The sequence below is a fragment of the Triturus cristatus genome, chromosome 7 (assembly GCF_964204655.1).
Source record: "Triturus cristatus chromosome 7, aTriCri1.1, whole genome shotgun sequence".
Taxonomy (NCBI): domain Eukaryota; kingdom Metazoa; phylum Chordata; class Amphibia; order Caudata; family Salamandridae; genus Triturus; species Triturus cristatus.
The window spans coordinates 238,393,520-238,411,013 of NC_140590.1; the positions used below are offsets into that span (position 1 = coordinate 238,393,520).

Consider the following 17,494-nt stretch of genomic DNA (forward strand, 5'->3'; position numbering starts at 1 on the left):
CTCTTGAAAGTGGACCTGAAGGCACTCTGCCAGCCCAGCTCTGGTCCATGCAGAACTGCCGCTGTATGACACATCCTTACTGCAGTACCCCACAGCTTTTTGGAACCACTGATGTGCAATGCCTCCTCGATGCGGAATCTCACCCTGTAGCCCCGCAACTCTTTGGGACTGCTGCTGCATGATGCATCCTCAAAGCAGGACTTCGCATCGCAACCCCACAGCTCACCTAAATCATCGCTACGTGACTCATCCTCTATGTGTGGTTTAGCAACAATCTGCAATGAGGATTTGAGGTACTTTGTTCAGCTGTCCTGACTTGGTGCCTTTGTCCGGCCTGCGCACTATTGCAGTCGGCCTGGACTTGTGACTTTGTCCAAGTCTGGCGCGACCAGCTAACCAAACCTGGCTCTTTGTGCTTTTAGACACTGTTTTCACTTAAATCTTTAAAATTGCATATCTCTGGTTCTACTGATTGGATTTTTGTCATTTTTGTCTCAAATAATTTATTACATTTTACTCTATTTTACTGACTTAGTGTTATGTTTTTAGTTTATTACAGTTTGAGTGCTTCATAACTACTTTAAATGTCACCTCTTAGTTAAGCCTGACTGCTGTCTGCCAAACTACCAAAGGGTTAAGCGCAGGTTAATTTAAGGTTTGCTTGTGACTTCACCTTGATAGGAATTGTGTATTCTGCTTGAGAAGGGTTTCGCCCCCCTCAACCAGTATCCCAATTTCCCCACAGTAATATAGGGTAATAATCCCATTTATACATTTTTCAAATTAAAAAGAGCAATACATATCTGCATGGGACCTATGGTGGTAAGAGGATGCCAGTGGTATCCATAGCAAAATACCCTTGGAGAAAGTGTTATATTTTTTGATTTGGTTATCTGCAGGCCTAACTAATTGTCATTTTAAACACTTTCTGGATTTTTCTTGTTATAAGATAACACAGGTGTGTAGCCATCATTGCCAGAGTCAAAGGGAGTGGGGGTGGGAAGATTATATAAAATGCACCAAATGCATTTGGAGGTGGGATGGTCCGTGTGCCTGATGGTCATAATGAGTAGTGATAAATGACATGAGCAGAAGCACTATACATTGAAAAAAACATTGGATAATTTAGATAGGGTTTTGCATTTTTAGCTACATTAGGCTTGTTATATAAAAATATCACTTAACACGTGGTCCAAGATCCTCTAAAATATTACACCAGAAAATATACCGCACGTAGGAGCAAACTACTTGAAGAGATCTAGTTCACATGAATGAAATAGCCATTCCATCAAAAGGATTAGCTGTGGTGATTCCAGGCAGCACGACTTCCACATATTACTCTGAGTAGAAACTGAAACCGATCAGCCTTGTCCAGAAGCCAGATAGCAATTTCATTTTAAGCACTATTTGTTCTTTTGTGGTACATTCCTGTTCAGCACAGGTTATGCCTTGAGAAAAGGAGGTTTTCTTTTTTTAACCTCTTGCTGTTCATCTGAATCTGGAAATTTAGACAAACAGACCTATGGCTATCAGAGGCACTGGGCCTATTGAAAAATTATATGTCCATCTACTCTTGTATCAGATCTGCTTCAGACACCCCTGCTGCACATTAGACACTGTCAATTGCACCTCAGATGGATTTAAAGACTACCAAACTGGCTCATAGCCACCTCAATGTAGGTCTTACGGACCATCATCTCACCAGTGGCTCTTAGTTGTCTTTCAGACAAAACAAGCTGCTCCTTCAATAGCCAATGGCCCTTAGGCTCAGGGACCCTTTTTGGGTACACTCACACTCCCAGGAAGCATAGGCATACCCGGGAGACTCTTTTCTGCCTTCAGACATTCCTAGATAACTTTCAAAACGTCTGTACTACCGTCAGACATTTTAGCCAATTCTTAGAGGTCCCAGATAGTATACACATAGAGACTTTAAGGTCCAACCGGCTTTCAAACATCTCTATTGGATGATTAGATACCTCAGGATGCCGGCAATCTACATTAAAAAACACTCAGCTAGTCATTAGATACCACCAGATCCTCCTCTGAAATTATCACACACCTTCAAACACTGCCAACATGCCCTCAAATACCCCTGGTCATCATTTTGATAACCCGGTTGATCAGTACAAACATCCAGATGACCCTCTTTCAGCTAATAAATCCCTCACTCCATATTCAAATACCTCTTCCCTCAGCCCAACTTAAAAAAAACATCTTTTAAACAACCCTGTTGGTCTGCCCATAGACACCCCTATCAGACACTTAGACTCTTGGCCGGACCATAAAGACCCTCTGATTGTATTAGTCTATGTTTGCCTTTAGACCGATGGTCCATAGAGACCCTCGGTGCCCCTCAGCACATTGTCCGAGCCACCCACCTTTCAGTTATAGATAACTGTAATACTCTCAGCAACTCATTGTGTGACCAGACACCCCCAGTATAGCTTCAGGGGAAATATTAATGTCTTCAGAGACTCTCAGCTGGTCTCAATCACTCCAAGCTGATCCTTTCACTCTCTTAGATGACTCTAGCAAATCCTCAGTTTACCCACCTACATCTCCAACAAGCCTTCAAATACTCACAAAATATCTTAGTGAGCCTTACCTGGCGGTCAGTCTACCCTTGCAGGGGAAATTCTTAGCTCATTTTGAGAAACAACTGGCAGGCCTCTAGAGGCATCAGATAGCAGTAACTGGCCCAGGGACACTTCTACTCTCTGCTCAACGACCCCAAATGTTTCTCAGTTTCCCCAGATAGCCCTCCAAGAGTCATCTCATAATCATGCTCAGTCGATCACATACACCCCCTGCTTGCCCGAAGAGGACCTTGGCATGCTCTCAGATACCAGTAATGGGAAACACTCAGTTAGGCTGTGATAATATCTGGTATACCGTAAGACACCCAAGCCATCTCTCACATGTCTCAGGTCCACTCTCTTGAACTGGCCATCAGTGACCTGCAGCTTATCCTCAGAGACCTAAGGCTTATTTGGTCATTGGCTCCCTCGACTAGCCACGGGCTAACTTCAGACACCCCCAGTTGGTCATTAGATTCCACTGGATATATCTTAGGATCTTCAGCCTGCCTTCATTCTGAGTCTGATTAAGAGACCATCCTTCTGCAACTAGATACCCTTCTTCTTCTTTAAGACATCCTCAGCCCAGTGGCGTAACGAAACTTGAGGGGGCCCCCCTGTAAGACACGTGGAGGGGGCCCCCTGGACTGAATCAGGAGCTGTCCGGCCAGGGTATTGTGCTGAGGGGGCCTTTGGAGCTTCCCCCCCACACTGCGGGTGCTACAGGTGCCTATATTATGACACTGGCCTGGTGCTCCTGCTGCCTTCTCCTTTACGATCGCTGCTGCTTGGTCTTTGCCCTTGGAGCCAGACATGGCCTCATTCTAGTAGTGGCTAGTCACTTCGTCTCTTCTTGTGACACTATACTTCAGGCAGGAATCCAAGCATTTCGAAATGCTTCTAAAGACACGATGCGTGCCCTTCACTGTTGTTTTCTTACACTCTAAGCTGATCGGAGAGACCACCCCTAAAATTCTGTTTTTTGCTATGAGCGTATTGCCTCATTTGAACCAAGCTCATCTGCTTGACAATTCCTACAGCCATGACCTTTCCATGTCCTGCTCTCTAGTCCTCTCTTCTCACTTCTAATGATGCTTTGCTTTGGCACAAAGTTTGGCACACCTCGCTCTTCCCTTTGGGCCCCTGTGTGGTCCTTTGTTCTTGGAGCAAGAAGACTTTAAGGGCTGTTTTGTGAACTTCTTTTTCCAGGACCTTCCGCCAGGGCATGGCTCTGGCTCCCAGGTGCTCACTTCACGAGCCAGGTCTTTGCTTTTATGAGTGTAAGAGAAGTTTGCTCTGCTGTTAATTATATTTGTATGCCCCTTGTTGAGTCTTCGGAAAACCCTTTTCACTATTCAAAAAGACACACCTACTGACACATTGGTTGTTATTTTTCAACAGTCTGTTTTGTATTAACTGTGTTAGCCCAGGACTCAGATTGACATGAAGGAAAAAAAAAGAGCAGATACAAGAATTTTAACCCTGTATAAGATGTCTATGAAGCTGGGCATTTGGTGGGGCAAATTCTTCAGCTACAATTCAAAATTAACCCATAGTCAGGCAAACACTGATTCTCTAAGACAGCTTTGTCTACCCCTTAAAAGTGCAGGTTTGAGTTTGAAGGCTACTCTGGAAAATGTTTGGTATTGAGTAGTAGTATCAGCACAACATCAGAATCAAAAACCTCTCAGTAAATGATCCTAGAACTATTTAGTAACATCGGAAAGTATGTTATGATTAAAATAGGAACAAAACAACTAACATTGGATTTGTCACTGCAAAGTTATACCATTGCAAAATACCATTCCCACGACAGTCTATTAAATCCGGCGCAGTGCTCACAAGTGGCCCTGGAGGCTTCTTCCACTCGCACAGCATAACTCCAGGCTTCAGTCAACCTCTTGCCTTCAGGCAGGGTCGAGGGGCTGGATGAGTCAGTCACCTTGTGCAATCAGGCACCCTTCAGTTCCCAAACTTCACAGAGTTCCTGGGGCAGTGTCTCTGGCTTGACCAATGGCAAATTCGCAGAATAAGACTTGGATTTATGCTTAGTTAACCATATTAAGTGCCCAAACATGCAAGCAAAAGCAAACTAAACAAGACACACATTCACAATCACTTGTGACTAACTACAGCTATCCTACCAGGGAATACAGAGGTCCTCAGGCACCACTCAGAAGTGTGTTGAAAAAACAAACTTCTTTTCACTTCAATGTAAGCAGACTTCAGAAAGCTGTCTATAAGGAAGCAATAGGTCGGTTCTACAAATAGGTGGCAGCGCAAAAGAAAGTGTCAACAAAAGAAAATAGTAGCAATCAGGACCACTAGAACGCATTACTGCCTATAATCAGATTCCCTCTATGCAGAAAAGTAAACAAGCATAGGTTTCTACTGCTAGTTGTCTCTGACTCACCTGAGGCCTGCAGCTTAGGTGGCTGGCACGGCTGGGCTGCAAAAGACCGTGGCCAGCAATTATTAAATTATGGTCTGACCATCTCAATGCCTGGGACCCACCGGCCACCTCACATGCAGTTTACGCTGCTCATGTCAATACTGGCCCAGCCCTGCCCCACCCTATCCCTAACCATGAGGCTGAAAACCACACAGCTGCGTGCAGCGCACCATGCAGCATGTACGCACCATTTAATTTATGAAGCGGGGCAGCAGGCATAACTTTAAAACTATGCTCCAGGCGGACCCTGCTGTCAGCGAGTGTACTGTTTGCCGGGGGGGCCCCTGGAGCTCGGGGGCCTCCGCAACGCAGGGGCTGCGGGGGGCCTGTGTTACACCCATGAAAACACTGGTGCAGCACTTATTGCCTGTGCAGTGCCGAATTTGCCATAGAGTATGCCGGACATTCCCCAGAACGCTGGTTCATGCAGCTCTAAGGAACTCCTAAGCCACTTAAAGTTACACTCCTGCCCCCTTCGGGCGCCATTTACAGCAGTAACTGTCACTTACCTGCTGTGCTTGATTTGCATCGCTGTTCGTGATCTCCCTGTTGCACTGCTGCCTTGCATATACTCTACAGGTCTGACTGCTACTGGCCTCTCCAGAGGGTGGGCAGATAAGGCCCTTTTTTGTATGGTCACTCCCGCAATTCTTTCCCCAATGCTGATGGTATTTACTGAAGCCTGCTAACAAGGTCACAGTGCAAGTGCTCTCTCCCTAATTTATGATGCATTTGAAATGGTAATCCCAATTGTATCTGCGGCTGGTGCAGGTATGGGCGGGAGAAGGAGTCAACAGACGGCGACAAGGGAAAATACAATTTTAAAAAGAAAACCACTTAACTTGCGCTCGCTGCATCGCCGAGTTGGCGCTAACAGGAGAAATGTTTTTATTTCTCCTTTCTTTTCTTACTTTGCATGCGTGCTGCAGTGTTTAGCATGCATACAAAGTGGGAAAAGCTTTTACACTTATCTAGGCATGGTATTTTGTGCAGGAAGGATACCTTTCCTGTCCAAAACCTATGCTAGGCTCACGCACACACCCTAGTGCTTTACACTTGTGTGTGTGGCGCTCGGCAGCTGAAATTACCGCCGGCACTTCGGAAAGAGGAGGAGAGAGACATATCTCTGTAGATATGGCACACTCCTGCTCCCTCCCTATCAATCAACGCAGAGTCTTTGGGTGCTGTGCTGCGTTGTGTGTAGTTTTAAAAAATCTGGCCCACAGAGAGGCAAATTACTACCAGTGGTTAATTTGTAAAAAAATAAATTTAAAAAAAAGAAATACGTGTCAGGACTCTCATCAGTAGGTAGCTTGCACCAGCCTAAAACAGAACCAACTACTTAGCATGAGAGTGGCGATAAGATGTGGCTTATTTGCCAGAGCTGCTGACTTCAGAGGTGAGGAACCAAGTTCGAGTCCCAGCTCAACATCCTGTGAATCTGGGCAAATCACTGAATCTCCTCTTGTCGATCATAACTGAATGTGCCTTAACTGGTGCTCGTGAAATGCGCCGGTGTTGATGATTATGTGTCGGTGTTGAGCACCGGAAACCTCTGGCTCCAATTTAGCACTGATTGCTACCCTGTATTTCCGAGCTGTTCAGTCTGAAGCCATGCAGTAAACCCCATGATCATTTGAGTTAATCTACGTGCTGTAGACAGTACAATGTACAGAAAAATAAACAGAACCTATGTGCATCTGTAGTCCTCATCGAACGGCATCATGATGCAGCTCCAATAGAGAAGGTCATTGCTTGTGCTGTGCACATGTCCCACACACAAGCGTACACAGCACAAGCAAGAAGGCATCATTGGCTGCCATGATGTTTTCTTTTGAACAGTGAACAGTGCTTAATTTGAACCAGTGGTTTCTGGTGCTCAGCCCAGGCACTTTATTGTCAACACTGGCTTTTATGACAGTCTGCCACATGGTGGTGCTGTTTGTCTAATTTACAGATCAGAACAGCAACAGTTGTTTAATAATACAATATAGATTAGAAATGACAAATACCCGCATCCAGGCTATGACTGTTTTTTTGAATTTCTTGAATATTCTGAACTGTCACACTTCTAGAAATGTGATGGTTTGTAGTTGTGTTGGTACTGTCATTGGCAGTGATGTCAGGGGCAATGGATGGTGCTAGCTGCAGTGGCCTGCTGACAAGGGCTCTGGCACTTAATTTTCTACAAATTAATCACACTTTTAAAATATTTTCTTTCGTGGAAAGTTCACTAGTTGTGCACATGTGCAGGCATATATTCCCGCTAGTGCATATGCACATGCACATTTGCTGGGCTGCATTCACTTCTCGCAGACACCTCGAGGGGGTGTGGGCAAAGATAAGAGGAGAGCATGTGGTGTAACAACTAGAGCTCTCGGCGTCAGCTCAACATCCTGTGATTCTGGGCAGATCACTTAATCTTCCTCTGTCTACAAAAAAATGAATTCATCCTTGTATAATGGAACTTCTGCTCATGTAAAGCGCTCCAATACCTTCGGGTCGAGTTCGCTATAAAAAAAAAAACACAAAGCAAAAAAAACTGAATTATGACAAAATAGTTGAAATCAGACACTCAAATAATCATTCTAGGCTAGTAGGGCTGATGATTCCTCTGAGCCTTTAATAACCAGATTTTATTGCAGTGCATTGCAGCCGGAAAGCTTTCAAAAGGGTGTAAGAAATCCCGGCACGTTAATTCTGAAAGTTTGGTGTGTACAGCACGTGGTAGCGCGAGTCGGTTCAAGAGAAGGCTTGAGACTCTGACACAGCGGCGCCTCTCCTCTTCAATAGCGTAAAGTACATTACTTTGAGCTGCAGATGTGGTGTTTCGGTTTGCATAAAAAAAATAGAAAAAGACGTAATGCACAAATAAAGAAAAGTACAATTAAGGAATGAAAGCGCAGCTAACCTTTGTCGATGTCACAATACATTACCCACCTGCTCCCTCCCTCCCTATTATCAATCCGAAAAGTACAATTTCTCATCAGTCACTTTCTGAAAGAAGACCAGAAATCAAATCGGAAAATGGACAGGTAAACTCTTTACCACATTTTGGCATACTGTGGATGGTTCCTGTCTCTTTGTCTATGACGAACTCACAGAATGCATTTTACCCAATTTAACATTACATTTGTTTGCTCCCGAGTGTTTGCTGTTACAGACCAGACGTCTTACAGGTGCTGATTGTCCTCTGCAGGCATCCTACCCTGCAGCCGTATCTCACCTGGAAAGGAATGTATGACGTGCAGTTGTTGCCCTGACCCTCTCGTCTATGTTATTTACATATAACATACAGATCTCCCAGTTGTACTTTGTGTGTGTATGAGTTTTCAAATTTGGAATGCAAACACTATCAAACCACACAGGAAGATGCGATTTACTACATAGCATGAAAAGTTGTGGCAGGGTAGAGCACACTGGAGTAATGAAACTCGAGGGGGGCCTTCCTGCAAGGCACGTTGAGGAGCCCCCTCCAGGCTCAATCAGGAGCTCTGCAGCCAGAGCGCTGTGCTGAGGGGGCCCCCTGGAGCTTGGGGGCCCCCCCGCACCGCGGGGGCTGCAGGGGCCTGTGTTACGCCCCTGCCTCAGCCCTTTCTCAGAAACCCTAAGCTGACCTTTGGAGGTGCCTATTAGGCTGTCAGGTTGCCCCTTAAACACCTCCATTCGGGCCATAGATATGCCGAGTTGTTCCTCAGCCTATTTTCAGACACTGCAATCATAGCATTTAAATAACTCGTTGAGCTCTTAGAGATCTCAGCTGTGTCCTCAGAAACCCTCAAACTGCACTTTCCTAAGCTGGTCCATAAATGATCCCAAACCACCCCCAGAAAGTGTTAGTGTGCCTTCAACAAATGCTGAGTCTTTTTTCAGTTTCCCCCTGCTAATCGTAATATTTCACCCATCAAGACTTTAGAGACACCCAATGTGTCCTCAGACATCTCTCTCAAGTCCTGGATCATAGCATCACCATTGAAGATCTTCATGCAGACCTCCCAGTATTCATGCACAAACAAAATGAGCCGCCCTTCATAGAGTCCCATCCAGTCTTCAGGCACCCACCATTTAGTCCTTAGGCAATAGTTCAGCTGGCCCTTTTAACCCTCCGAGAGAGAGCGAGAGACGCTTCTCAACACGCTAAGGGTGTCCTGTTCCTCTACTGTTCAGTCTCTAGATACACCCCTGAGATAATATCTACTAGGACTTTACCACTGCAAATATAATAGTATCTTCGAAAAATCAAAATAATCTCCCTCCCATCATATTATGTAAAATATCAGACGCCAGGGAAGACCAGATGGCAGTGATGAGTTGTGTGGCAGGGTGGCCATGGATGGTGAATGAGATTATGTACAACCCTGTGAGGGTGCATCTTTGCCAGCAGACTGAAAATCTATGTAAAATCTCTATTATCAGTGGACCTCCCAAATATTAATGGTGCTAATTTCGACCTGCAAATATGTTTTGACTCCCTGAATTTGAAGATGTAATGATAAATTTATAAAAACGTCTCATGGGCCTAGATATCACTATCAATCTCATAATATATTTGGAAATCGTAAGCCAAAGAGTAAGTTAAGTATGTGGCCCAAGGCAGGTGCTCACAACTATCAATGAGAAACCTCTACATTTTCAGTAGGTGAATATTATGGAAGTAGGAATTGATGATAGCTCACCTATGCCTCCCTGACTGGTACTCACTTGGTAGTTTTCCTGCCTAGGGAACTCACGTTGAGAATATCTTTAGGTGTGATCCAAATTTATGTTGAATATTGTTTGCCAGCAGTGTATTAGACTCCACCCTTAGCAGGGGGTTGCTACTATCCCCTGAGATCTTCCTATGAGGACACTGATCGCTGTGGCATTGATTATGTAATCCAAGGGTGTATTCCTTTTTCCTGGCATTCTGGTCAAAATGTCTACTAACCGTGCGCAGGACTGCCCACATCTCATTGAGTGCCTGTGGATGTTAGGGTGTTGACACATAGTTCACTCAAAGGAGAACCTAATGATGTACCCATTGCAGGCTCTGCCAAGTATTCAGCACTACTTTTTCATGTTCCTGCGCAATGATTTCCAAAATCAGGTTATTTTTTTCTTCTAAGTTTTGGTCTGCAAATATGCATTATCAAGGAAGTTAATAAAGTGTTAACTAAGAAGTTCTTTTTACCACAGGTAGGACCGATTTAGTATTGGTTTTAGTGAGGTAGCCTACCTACGTGCCTTAATGACCCCATCTTCTTAAGCACCCACATATGCCACTCTCTTTATCGTGCTCCTTGAATGGAGAAGGGCAGTTTTTGCACAGCAACTGCCCCAGTTGATTTAAGGTCATGGCGTTCAAATACACACAAATGCCTTCAGTTTTCCTATCTCCTGCAGGAAAAGGCCTGTAGGAAGAAATATTTCAAAATTACTGCAAGACCACTATAAAACCACAGGCTGCAGCAATCCTTCTTGAATTTCCCTCCAATTATCCCGAACATGGGACATATGCAAATATACTATTTCACTTAAGGAGAAAGTCTGATCACCATTCAAAGAAAGGAGTGGACCAGTCCTCAGGGCCCTCTGGCTAAGCTGGAGATTCCCAAGACTAGGAATGGACCAGGAGTGCATCAGAAGTCTAACCTGTTGCTTATGTAGAGAATACACTGAAGACCAGCTGCCCTTCTGTGAAGAGAACCCAAGTCTGACTCTCTTAACAGACATAAGGCCCAGCTGCAACAAGATATGTTATGAGAGCAGACCAAAGTCAAGAAGAAGCAAGTCCAGCTCAAGATAGATTAATAATGTCAGCTAGCCCAAGCTGAGGAGAGACTGGATTGTAAAAGACCACCTATACCAGTGTTGCTACCAATGAAGAAGTCATCTCGAAACCTGCCTAATAGACCACAGGAATGCACATCCTTGAATCTCTATTATTGTATTTCTGCAAAGTGCCCATACCTCCTTTTGTAGTTCACAACCCCTTCTTTGACAGCATATCCCTGCATCCTAACAATACTTAGAGCCCGATTTTGAGCTTAGTGGATGGGTTATCCAACACAAATATGACAGATATCCCGTCCACTTTATTACAAGTGCTGCAGGATATAATGCACCTATTTTAGTGCGTATGAGATAGTTATCACATTTTTGAATTAGTTCCTTAATCTTATCTAGCTATTAATTTATCCCACCTACCGATCACATGAATTCACTGCAGAAAATGCATCAAATGGTTTTCTGGAGAACATGTGTCTTATCACAATACTCAATAGCCACTGGAGTAACCAATAATATTGCGCTCAAGAGTAGTTGACTACTCGCTATAAAGTGCTTCAATGCCTTATTAAGGGTAGTTAGTGCTATAAAAATAAATTTCATTACAATGTTTCCAGAAGATGTAGCTACGGAATATCATGAGTGAAATCTCGAGTTAGCAAAAATCAAAGCCAAAATATTGAGGATCAAAATACAGACAGATACATATGTATAGATTTACTATACTTAACTCCACATATATGTACCTTGACAATATATATGTATGTGTTTGTGTGTGTATGTGTATATATATATATATTTGTTTTTTTTCCACTAAAAAAACAAAGGTTAGAGGGACGTTATAGTTAGGAATTAGCATTTAAAAAACCTTAGAAATTCACAGAAATATAACGGTTACAAGGACGTTCTAGTTAGCAAATAGAATTTTAATAAAACATAGAAATTCCCTAAAAAAACCAAAGGTTACAGGGATGTTATAGTTAGGGTCAGGTTTTACTTATGCAAAACCAGAGAAATTCAGCCATTATAGTTACCTGAGTTAACTATAACTCCCGCCGCGGCAATGCACTGCTTATGACCACACGTATTACATCACTCATGACATGGTCAGTGACATCCCTCATGACATCACTGATGACATCTCAAATGACATCACTGATGACATCACTGATGACATCAGTTATGACATCATCCACAGCATCTCTGACGCACTCTACTCACACCCGTATATAATCTTTTATACACCCACTCCCACACAACCATTCACAAACCAAGCCATAAGTTGGCAGGGTATGCCCAGACGTGGGGCCCTTGCTCACTTTGCCACTGGATTCAAGCTAGTCTGGCTGATGAGGGGTGTTACCCTGAAAAAGGTCCCAGGATGCTTGTTTCCATTTCAGGGAAGACCTGGCTTGGCAGTTCGAGCTGGCCCTTTCCCATGAGGCACAGGGTCAAGACTGATTTTCATATAGCTCGGTCTGAACTGAGGTGGCGAAGTGAGCTAAAGCACGATGATGGATTCAACCCAGATCTGTGACTGGAGGTGAGTGTCTGAAAAGTTTCAGCGCTCAGTTCATCATCTCATTTTGTTTGCTATGTTTTCCCTTCCCTTGACCCTTTTGTGCACCGGGTACCCCATCCCCTGGGGCCTGAGCCATTAACCTATTAATGAAAGTAAACGGGAGGGGGGCCTTGTGGGCCCCCTTTCCCAGACCGATTTTGGCCCCTGGGACCCCATCCCCGGAGCTGGGCCATTTCTTTTTTTTTCTCATTTCTTACAAGGCAGGGGGGCTGAGCGGCCCCCCTGCCAGAGCCAATTTTGGGCCAGGCCATTTCTTTTTTTCCCCAAAAATTGTTTTAAATGAAGGGGGGCCACGCTGCCCCTCTCCCCTAGCCGATACCGGCCCCGGGGACCCAATTCCCAGCGGCCCTGCCATTTCTTTATTTTTGTAACACAAAGAGTGGGGGGCCAAGCAGTCCCCTTCCTGTGCCATTTTCAGCCCCAGGGACCCCATCTATCCCCCAGTGCATGGCCAGCTGTTCAGGTAACAAGGGAGGCATTGCTTTTTACCCCCAAGGAGATGCTAAGATGCAAGCGAAAGCATAATGGTCTCATTTGCTCAAAGCAGAGCACGTGTTTGCTATGGGATGGCGGGAGCACATCTCATAGCAAACTGCAATGTCCTGGGGGTGGATGCCCCGGGACATTGCTGAACCTGGCCCTGGGGGTGACAGTCCCCAGGGCCATTTACAGCTCCACAAGGGAGGCCGCGCAGCCAACAGTAATTAAGCACTGTGGAGGTGGCAGTCCTCAGGGCTGTGTGAGTTGGCTGGAGCCCCCATGCATTATTTTAAATATCACCCCGTAGCGTGGTGGTACCTGAGGCTGCGGGAGAGGTGCTTGTCCCCCGCATGTCTGAAAATTAGCCCTGGGAGATGTCGGTCCCCAGGGCTGTGTGGGGGCCGCATGCCACCGCAATCCAAATGAAAAGCCCCTGAGAGGTGGCGGTCCCTTGAGCTGATTTCCTGTCATGCATAGGACACTGACCTGAATCTGTAATTCACACATAAAATACATCACACGAGGATGGATTTCCTAGATGTGACAGTTGAGATCAGTGGGGGCCAATTACATACTAAACTGTTTTGTAAAGAGACAGCTGGCAATAGCATCCTACATGCGGGTAGCCATCACCCTCAGAACCTTAAGTGGAGCATATCTTACGGCAAGCTGCTAAGTGCTAAACGCAATTGCAGCACTGATGCCATGTACGAGTGTAGGACGTGACCCTTTTTGGCTAAAGTCCCTAAACTTTTTGCTTTCCCCCTAGACCTTTTTTCTTACAAGGTGTTGCCAACTTAGATGCTTTGGACACTTTGCCACTGCTGATCAGTGTCAAAGTACAAGTGTGTTATATCTTGGTACAATGTGTTTCTTCCTATTTACTTCTCCACCAGTGGAACACTGGGTGATGATGTCATGTGGAATGTTGATCTGTGAAACACACAGTTGGAGATGGGCTGAGCGCCTGGCTGGCTGCTCCTGGTGGGGCTCTTTACCTGCTCATTACTGGCTCTTTACCTGCTCTTCACTGGTTAACTCTGGCTCTACACTGGCTGTATACCTGATCCTGTAACTAACCTGAATAAATCATCTTGAATCATACCTACCAGTGTGGACTTGATTACTACATATTTTTGGCGACGAATTGAAACTAAGAACCTGCTTATGCTACCTCTGAGGACATTAAGAGTACCTACTCTGAAGATAAAGCAACTCCTCTGTCTACAGCTGCACCTACTTATCTACTGGCAACACGTCAGCCCCACCAGTGACCACTACAACGGTCGCCCTCAACTCTACATTGCCAGTTCCAGTCTCAACTGCAGCTCAAGTCTGCTACCAGTCTCTGTTTGCTGTACCTACAGCGTCTGTCCTGTGCAGCCCATGCCTGACACTCTACAACGCCTGTGTCAGGTGCTGTGCTCTCAAGAGAGAGTAAGCCTATGCTGTGCCCTCAAGAGAGGGTAAGTTCAACGCTTTTGTCAAGTGTCAAGCCTGTGCTGTGCCCTCAGGAGAGGGTAAGCCTGACCATCACCAGTCCCTTCAAGAGACCACAAAAACGGTTTTTGCGCAAAATGAATATGGCGCTGTATCTGCGTTATTTTTATATGACCCAGCGTCATGTTTTGTGGTTTGGCAACAATCTATGGCATTTTTGAAAATCTCAAGAACTGTTCCTGCATTCTTTGCAGCGTCTCAATTTACAAGGATTTAGTGTGCCAGGTCTTTTAAAAGATTATCTTCAGTTTTCAACATTTAAAAAAAAAGGAAAAGAAGAACCTGTCGTCGTTTTTACAGGCTTCCCCTCGCTGCTGCCTTCCCACACTGAGATCGTGAGTGCAAGCTTCCCTTTGCTGCTGCCTTCCCACTCTGGGATTGGGGGTTTTGTTCATTACAGCCGGGTAGGAGGTTGATTCATTGCTCGTGAAGATTCACGGAGCGTCCTTTCTAACTTGTGTGTAGAGTTATGACCGGCAGCACGTTTATGATCAGCAGCACGTGTTCTTTACAACATTAGCGGAAATTTAGTGTAATACGAGACAATCTTGGTCTTGGCTTTTGTGAGAAGCTACTGGGTTCATGTGCTTTTTACTGGCTATGTCTGGCAGTTTAATTCACATGTGGCAAAGTGAGCCTTATTTCGTCATTTATTTTTGGGGCCCTCTGAGACATATAGAATCCTGGTTTCATCAACTGCTGTGTTGTTTTTCAAAATGTGTCTCGAGCGCAAGGAGAAGAGCGTGCGCTTACCTCTACATTCTCCATGGTTCCTGTGACGTCCTTCGTTCTCCCTGCTGGAGGCTGTTTTAGGGTCCCTGCATGCACGCACGCACTGTGAGCCACCCGGCTTAGCGCCACCCTACGTGCCGCCATTTTAGGATTGTCCAAACACTGGTGTGCATCATTGGAGATTACATCTACATGTCATCTGCCAACCACGTTTTTTTTTTCTACTGTGTTAATAAAGTTAATTCAAACTTTATTATGTCAGCAGGGCGATCGTGAGAGTAACTTTTACATGCTCTGTTCATCATTATGTTCGTGAGGATGGAGGTTTGAGTTCTATCAGCTCACAGAGTCTTTATGTCCTTTCAACGTTTTTAAGATACTTCAACATGAAGGTAATGGGCAAAACTGGTTTTGAAGGTTTATCGGAACCTTGTGACATTTAATTATTAACAGTGACTTGTTTCTTGTGGTGGTGGCATTTCTTTACTCGAGTGCAGTGTTGTAATGTTTAACATGGTGAAATCATGTGTTATTACATTTGTTTTTCACAGTTATGTCTTACGCTGCCATCTAGTGACTATGCCTCATTTTACCGGTTTAAATGTCACATCAAAATCTCAAAGCTCCGTGGCAAACGTATTAAGATGTTATTTTCGATTACAGTTTACTGTTTTACACTTCATACAAAGTCGTTTTACACTTCATACAAGTTGTGTTGTAGTTAACTTGATGTTTTCTAAAACTGCTCCATGACATTTTAATTGTGTGATGTGTCAATTTCCAGAACCAGTTAGGTTGCTTTTGCGGTACATGTGAGCAGTTGTCACATAGTGCACAATCGTGCACAATCTATGTACCTCTCCGTGAGGTGTGTTTTGGGGTCTGTCCCACTTTTGTGTGCACATTAGTTGACCTCTAGTAGAGGTGTCTCGTGGACGTGTGTCCCGTGTTTTCTATGCACAATCTCCGTGACCTCTCCGGAGGTGTGTTGGGGGTTTTTTTTCTCCACTATCCTGTGCATGTCATTTTTGTCCTGTGTGTAAATCGCCCTGCGTCTCATGTATGGACTATGTGTAATTCGCCCAGCGTCTCATGTCTTTTATTATGTATAAGTCGCCCTGCGCTGCATTTGTTCTTATGTGTTTAAGCCGCCCTGCGCCTCACGTTATGTCTATGTATAAGCCGCCCTGCGCTTCATGTGTTTTGTGTTATGTGTGTAAGCCGCCCTGCGCATCACGTTATAGTTGTGTATAAGTCGCCCTGCGCTTCATGTTTGTATAAGCCGCCCTGCGCTTCATGTTGTGTATGTGTAAGTCGCCCCGCGCTTCATGTTTTTTTTTTCTCTTTTGTGTGTAAGCCGCCCTGCGCATCACGTTACTGTTAATGTAAGTCGCCTTGCGCTTTAACTTCATGTTCACTGGGTGCTTAGATCTTTCTCTGTTGTTTTACCCAGTGCTGTTATAAAATCTTGTGTTATCTTTAATTCTATCACAGGGATGCATGTTTAATCTTATGCATTTTTCGTCTTCTCTGTCATCTTGTTCTCACTGATGTGATTGCTCTCTCGCACACTTACCTGGCCAGTTCAAGTGCAGAGGGAGTACTCATTGACGTTTTCTTTTTCTCATTTGTAGAAAGGAGGATGGGAAACAAGTTATGTTATTTGTTTCTTTAAGACCTGTGCTTGTTTTCTGTTTCCTTAAGATCTTAGCCTGTTTTCTCTTTTTCTATCTTCGCTCTGTTCGCCCTTGTACCTTTCTATTTAGTTTGGTTCTTCTGAGCTCTTTTTCCGTTTCTTTATTTCTTTGTTTGGTTATTTGTTTGGAAGGAAGGAGGATATGTTATATCTTGGTACAGTGTGTTTCTTCCTATTCACTTCTCCACCAGTGGAACACTGGGTGATGATGTCATGTGGAATGTTGATCTGTGAAACACACAGTTGGAGATGGGCTGAGTGCCTGGCTGGCTGCTCCTGGTGGGGCTCTTTACCTGTTCTTTACTGGTTAACTCTGGCTCTACACTGGCTGTATACCTGATCCTGTAACTAACCTGAATAAATCATCTTGAATCATACCTACCAGTGTGGACTTGATTACTACAAAGTGCTTCCTGTATAAAGTATAATGGAAATTGGTTGTCCATGATTGGTGTGTTTGCCTTACTAGTAAAGTCCCTAGTAAAGTGCACTATGTGTGCCAGGGCTGGTAATGCAAATGCTACTAGTGGGCCTGCAGCACTAATTGTGCCACCCACACAAGTAGCCTTAAAAAGGGAACTCAGGCCTGCCATTGCAGTGCCTGGGCGCAGTTTGTTAAACTGCCCTGTTGTCTGACAAGTGCACCCACTTGCTAGACCTTACCCTTCCCTTTCTATGCACATGAGACACCCCTCTGGTAGGCCCAA

At 44.6% G+C, this 17,494-nt stretch overlaps 1 protein-coding gene across 2 annotated transcripts in view; it reads right to left on the reverse strand.

Annotated features, from left to right (window-relative positions):
* The window catches only part of LOC146809301 (HLA class I histocompatibility antigen, B alpha chain-like), a 362,969-nt gene that overhangs the window by 325,782 nt on the left and 19,693 nt on the right, over nucleotides 1–17,494 (reverse strand). The gene's annotated exons all lie outside the window — the stretch shown is intronic.